The following is a 6,350-nucleotide window of genomic DNA, read 5'->3' as shown; positions in this document are numbered from 1 at the left end:
GTAATCTATACCACCTAATTCAGTGATATCTAAAAATTAGCGGATGAGCCAACAGAGGAAAGGTTAGTTAAATATCTGGATACAAGTCATATATTTTGTAAAATGGTGCCCCAGAGTCAATGTACAAACAAATCCCTGATAATTACGTTGCTCATGCATAATAACATTTGTATTTTTGTCTAATTAGTTATTCAATGTTTTCTGCAACTTATATCATTATCAAATTTCTGATTTAAATAAGTTTGAACATCCGTTTGAGGTAGCATGGCCGAGCGGTCTAAGGCGCTGGATTAAGGTTCCAGTCTCACTGGAGGTGTGGGTTCAAATCCCACCGCTGCCATTATTTATTTGGATCTAATTTTTACCAAAAATTAGGAAACAGTTGAGGAAGTAAAGGGGGTTGAGAATTTAGGAGGCAGCGGTAATTCTATCCTATACATTTGAACTACAAAAGGTGGAAAACCTGCAAAAACTGAGATTTTAAGATTGGACTGTAGAAAGGCAGTTTTTAATGTACTCAGTAAAAAGGAAGGAAAGGTAGGATGTTCTAAAGGAAAGAAATGTCCAGGATGGATGGGAGATTTTGCTAAATTAAATTCTCACTGCACAATCAGTAACAATCCCAAAAAGAAGGAAGAGTGGAAAGCATTTATGGAGACCAGGATGGCTGAATACTGAACTTAAAAGCTTGCTAAAGAGGAACAAAGAAATGAGTATCAAATGTAAAGAACGGTTCATATCTAAAGAAGAATATAATGCTGTCTGCAGGGAAAGCTGGACTAGCGTTAGAAGAGCTAAAGACAGTAATGAATTGAGGCTTGCAAGAGAGACCAAAAGCAATAAGAAAGGATTTTGGAAGTAAGTCAAAAGTTAAAGAAAAGCCAAAGATGCTATTGGATTTTTAAAAGATGAAAAGGGTAATGTGGTCAATAATGATGTTGAGAAGACTGAACTTTTAAATTCCTATTTGGCTTCTGTGTTCTCTAAGAAAGCAAATGTAACATCAAGTGATCTTCACTGTGCTGTAAATGTTATGATCTGCTACAAAGACTAAGGAAAGGCAGGAGATCTGTCCCTACAATAGAACTAAACTAGATCCCTACGATGTAACGGGGAACCTGATCCTGCGATCAGACCCGCTAAAGTCCTCGGCTAGTCTGAACGCAGACCTATAGATGTGGGGGAGGGATCCCTACAAGATTTAGGGACTGGAATTAGTTGGACACCTCCTAGCAGAAATAGTAGCAGTCAAAGACAAACACACAACAAAAAGCGTAGAGGTCAGAAGACCTAGCAAAACTAACAGAGAATGGCAATAGAGTAACAAGCTAGCTCAACAGTAGTAAATACAAATGAAGTCCAGCAAAGCCAGGAGGGCGGAGCCGGATTAAATAGGCAAAATGGTCATGTGACCAGCAAACTAAAAAAAAACTAACAGGAGAGTTGTAACAGTACCCCCTCTTCTAAGAGGATCCTCCGGATATCCCTAGGCCCAGGCTTACCAGGAAACCTCCTGTGAAACGCTCGGACAAGTCTGGGAGCAGAAACATCATCCGCCCCCACCCATGAGTTATCCTCAGGTCCGAAACCCTTCCAAGCCTCGAGATACTGCAAACTCCCTCTATACCGTCTAGAATTTAGGATGCGGGAAATTTCATATTCCCTGTCCTCCACCACCGGAGGAACAGTGGCAGAGGCGTCACCATCCGACACATCAGCTTTTTTCAACAGAGAAACATGAAACACCGGATTAATCCTCCAGGACGTAGGAACCTCCAGCCTAACAGCAGATTGGTTAATAATCTGAAGTACCTTAAAGGGCCCTACGAACTTGGGACCCAATTTTTTAGAAGGAATCCTCAATCGCAGATTCTTAGAGGACAACCAAACCATGTCACCAACAGCAAACTAAACCTCTTGCCGTTTCCTATCAAAGTACCTCTTAGATTTTTTGTTAGCCTCCTGAAGATTACCACGCACATCCGTCCAAACTCTCTCCAAATCACCGGAAAAACTCTCCTCCTCAGGCACAGCCGAAACCAATTTGGAAAATGACCCAAAAGACGGATGTCTCCCAGAACAACAAAAAAAAGGCGAACACCCAGCAGAAGAGGATGTATGGTTGTTAAGAGCAAATTCAGCAAGTGGCAGAAACTCAGACCACCCCTCTTGATTGTCTGCCACAAAACAACGCAAGAACTGCTCAACATCCTGGTTCTTCCTTTCTGTCTGGCCATTAGACTCAGGATGATATCCGGATGAAAACGACAAATGAACTCCCAACCTGTTACAAAAGGCACGCCAAAAACGAGCCACGAACTGAGGTCCCCTATCAGAAACAATGTCAGTAGGAACACCATGTAGTCTGACAATCTCCTTGACAAAGGCCTTAGCGAGTGTCTTAGCGCAAGGCAGTTTGATGAAGGGAACCAAGTGACACATCTTGCTAAAACGGTCCACGACCACCCAGATGACCGTGAAACCTTCAGAGGGAGGAAGGTCAGTAATAAAGTCCATAGCCAGATGTGTCCAAGGTGCACTAGGAACCTCCAGAGGGCAAAGCAACCCCGCAGCAGGAGCATGCGAAGACTTGGATCTTGCACACAGTACATTGGCGCACCCACTTAATGACTTCCTTCTGCCATCCAGGCCACCAAAAACTGCGACCCACAAGTCTCTTGGTCTCAGAAATTCCTGGATGACCTGCCAACCGAGACTCATGACACTCAGCAAACAAATCTCTCCTAAAGGTCCTAGGCACAAACAACCTCCTATGGGGAGTGTTAGATGGGGCATTCTCCTGTGCTTTAAGAATCTCATCCTCCAAAACGGACTCCAAAGCAGCAATCACAATACCTTCTTGTAAAATGGTCTCCTCCTCCTCCTCAACACCGACCATGGGAGAAAAGCTGCGAGACAAAGCATCCGCATTAACATTCTTGGTACCCGGGATGTAAGTAACGGAAAAATTAAACCGCGAGAAAAAAAGTGCCCACCTAGCCTGACGGGCATTCAAGCGCTTGGCAGCATCAAGATAGATCAGATTTTTATGATCAGTGTAAACCTGAACGGGAAATTCAGCACCTTCCAAGAGGTGACGCCAATGTTCAAATGCGAGTTTAATCGTCAGCAATTCCCGATTACCAATATCATAATTAAGTTCAGTCTCGGAAAATTTTTTTGAAAAAAAGGCACAGGGATGTACTCCATCCTTGTTTTCCTGAGACAACACCGCACCAACCCCCACCGAAGAAGCATCAACCTCAACCAAAAACGGATTAGTCACATCAGGCTGCATAAGGATGGGAGCAGAGGTGAACCTATCCTTTAAAAACACAAAAGCTTCAATGGCCTCAGAAGTCCACTGAACCGCATTAGCACCTTTCCTGGTGAGATCGGTCAGCGGTTTGACACTAATAGAAATTTTTTTTATGAATTTTCTGTAATAATTGGCGAAACCCAAAAACCTCTGTATCGATTTCAAACCAATAGGCCTAGGCCATTCCTGTACAGCCTGAACTTTTACCGGGTCCATCTCAAAACCTTCACTGGAGACAATGTAGCCCAAAAAACTAATTCTCTGTACACCGAACTCACATTTCTCCAGCTTAGCAAAAAGCGAATTATCCATTAATAACTGTAATACCTCACGTACGCTCCGCCAATGAAACTCCAGATCCGGCGAATAAATCAAAATGTCATCCAAATACACAACCACATCTTTGCCGATTAAAGGTCTAAGGATGTCATTAATAAGATTCTGAAAAAATGCTGGAGCATTGGTGAGACCAAAAGGCATAACCAGAGTCTCAAAATGACCCACAGGAGTGTTAAAAGCAGTCTTCCATTCATCACCCTCCTTCATGCGCAACAAATTGTATGCCCCCCGGAGATCAATTTTAGAGAACCACTTGGCCCCCACTAACTGGTTAAATAAATCGGGAATCAATGGCAGTGGGTAAGGATTGCGTACAGTAATTTTATTAATCTCACGAAAGTCCAGACAAGGACGTAAGCCGCCATCTTTTTTTTTCACAAAAAAAAAAAACAACAGCCACAGGAGACTTGGAAGGCCTAATGTGACCAGCGGCCAAGCTTGTCTGTATGTATTCCTCCAAAGCCTTTCTCTCAGGAATAGTAAGATTAAATAAACGACTCTTAGGAAGAGTCGCTCCAGGGACAAATTCAATGGTACAATCATAGTCTCTATGGGGAGGCAAAACCTGCGACTCCTCCTCAGAAAAAACTCTCCAAAAATCCTGAATAGGTACAGGCAATTCCCCTCTATCCACAGCAGCAATGCGCCCGTTACAACACTTGTCATAACACTTAGGGCTCCAGGACTTAATTTCATTGGTAGACCAATCCAGTACAGGATTGTGCAATTTTAACCAGGGTAACCCCAATATTACTGGAGAAGGCAAATTATCCAATACCACCAAATCCAAATTCTCTTGATGAATACCATTAATAGTGAGGGGAAATTCACAGACCTTGTGAGTAACACTCTTCAAGGGAGAGCCATCGACAGAAACCACAGCAATAGGGGATGACAAAGTTTTAGGTTCTAATCTAAGTTTTTCCAAGAATCCCCCATCAATCACATTCAGATTAGATCCACAATCCACAAATACCCGAAATTCAATTAATTCATCCTGAGCAGCAGTAGTGGCAGATAGGAATACCCCCTTAGAATTTAAACAGGCAATACGAGCATGACTGACCATTTTTTTTTTCTTTCTTCTTACGAAGCACACAGCTCTTAATAAAATGACCAGAACTTCCGCAATAGAAGCACAAGCCTTCAGAAAGTCGGCGGTCTTTTTCCTGAGAGTGGGGTGCCATCGCCCCAATTTCCATCGGCTCTCCATTGTCAGCACAGAACCTCTCAGGACTCGAAGCTGACATAGCAGAGGATTTGCTCTCATTAACCCTTGCACGCAGTCTCCTGTCCACCCGTATAGCTAATTGCATTGCCTCCTGCAAGTTTCCAGGTGTGGGATAAGCAATCAGTAAATATTTAACCCTTTCACCTAGGCCTGCAAGAAACAAGCTTTTCAAGGCTGAATCGTTCCACCCAACCTGGGCAGACCATCGACGGAAGTGAGAACAATATTTTTCCACATTACCTGATCCCTGCCTCAAACGTCTTAATTCAGACTCAGCAGATGAGACACGATCAGGATCATCGTACAACAAACCCAAAGCAGAAAAAAAACTATCCACTGAACTAAATCATGGATCACTAGGATGGAGAGAGAAAGCCCATCCCTGAGGATCTTTGCGCAAAAGTGACATTATGAACCCTATACACTGTGATTCATCACCAGAGGATCCGGGTCTCAAACGAAAATATAATAGACAAGCATTTTTAAAAGAAAAAAAATCTTGTTGTTCGCCAAAAAATAAATCAGGCAGACGCACCTTTGGTTCCACAAAATGCGCTCCAGAACAGCTACTCACGTGTTGTTGGAGCTTGGTCACCTCCAGAGAGAGTCCCTGCAAGCGTTGAGCCAAATCTTGCACCGAGATCATGATGGAAAACTGGAGGTATTTCCCCAGTGAAAATCCTTTCCCTTAATTTTTTTTTTTTTTTCTTTTTATGGCTGGACTTACTGTTATGATCTGCTACAGAGACTAAGGAAAGGCAGGAGATCTGTCCCTACAATAGAACTAAACTAGATCCCTACGATGTAACGGGGAACCTGATCCTGCGATCAGACCCGCTAAAGTCCTCGGCTAGTCTGAACGCAGACCTATAGATGTGGGGGAGGGATCCCTACAAGATCTAGGGACTGGAATTAGTTGGACACCTCCTAGCAGAAATAGTAGCAGTCAAAAACAAACACACAACAAAAAGCGTAGAGGTCAGAAGACCTAGCAAAACTAGGTCTTCAGAGAACGGCAATAGAGTAACAAGCTAGCTCAACAGTAGTAAATACAAATGAAGTCCAGCAAAGCCGGGAGGGCGGAGCCGGATTAAATAGGCAAAATGGTCATGTGAGCAGCAAACTAAAAAAAACCTAACAGGAGAGTTGTAACAGTAAAAGAAAAGGAACATGTGAAAAAGTCATACGTATGAATACTGCATATGAGTGGTCATGTTGGCTTTAGGCATCAGAATTAATTACATAATTTACCATCTATGTTACATCCATGTCAGTTCAATCAATGATCAACCATTCTCAAAATTTGTCAAAATCAATCTTGGTCAAAAGAAGTCTAACTGCTAGCTCATATCTATGCTGCCTTTTTAGGGTTATCAATACAGGATGAGCAGATTGATTACCAAATATAAACAGAGCCATGCTGCTTCTGCTGCTTTCCAGTAAGTCACCCTAGTGATGAAC

At 42.8% G+C, this 6,350-nt stretch overlaps 1 non-coding gene across 1 annotated transcript; it reads left to right on the top strand.

The window, feature by feature from the left end:
* Window positions 1-258: 258 nt before the first annotated feature.
* Window positions 259-340, top strand: TRNAL-AAG (transfer RNA leucine (anticodon AAG)). The gene has a single exon. It is a non-coding gene; the product is annotated as a tRNA-Leu (tRNA).
* The last annotated feature ends 6,010 nt before the right edge of the window (window positions 341-6,350 follow it).

This window comes from Phyllobates terribilis, unplaced genomic scaffold (genome assembly GCF_046119375.1).
Source record: "Phyllobates terribilis strain yellow unplaced genomic scaffold, ASM4611937v1 Scaffold_11__3_contigs__length_659146591, whole genome shotgun sequence".
In the NCBI taxonomy this organism is placed as follows: Eukaryota; Metazoa; Chordata; class Amphibia; order Anura; family Dendrobatidae; genus Phyllobates; species Phyllobates terribilis.
This window is presented reverse-complemented; position numbering and strand designations above follow the sequence as displayed.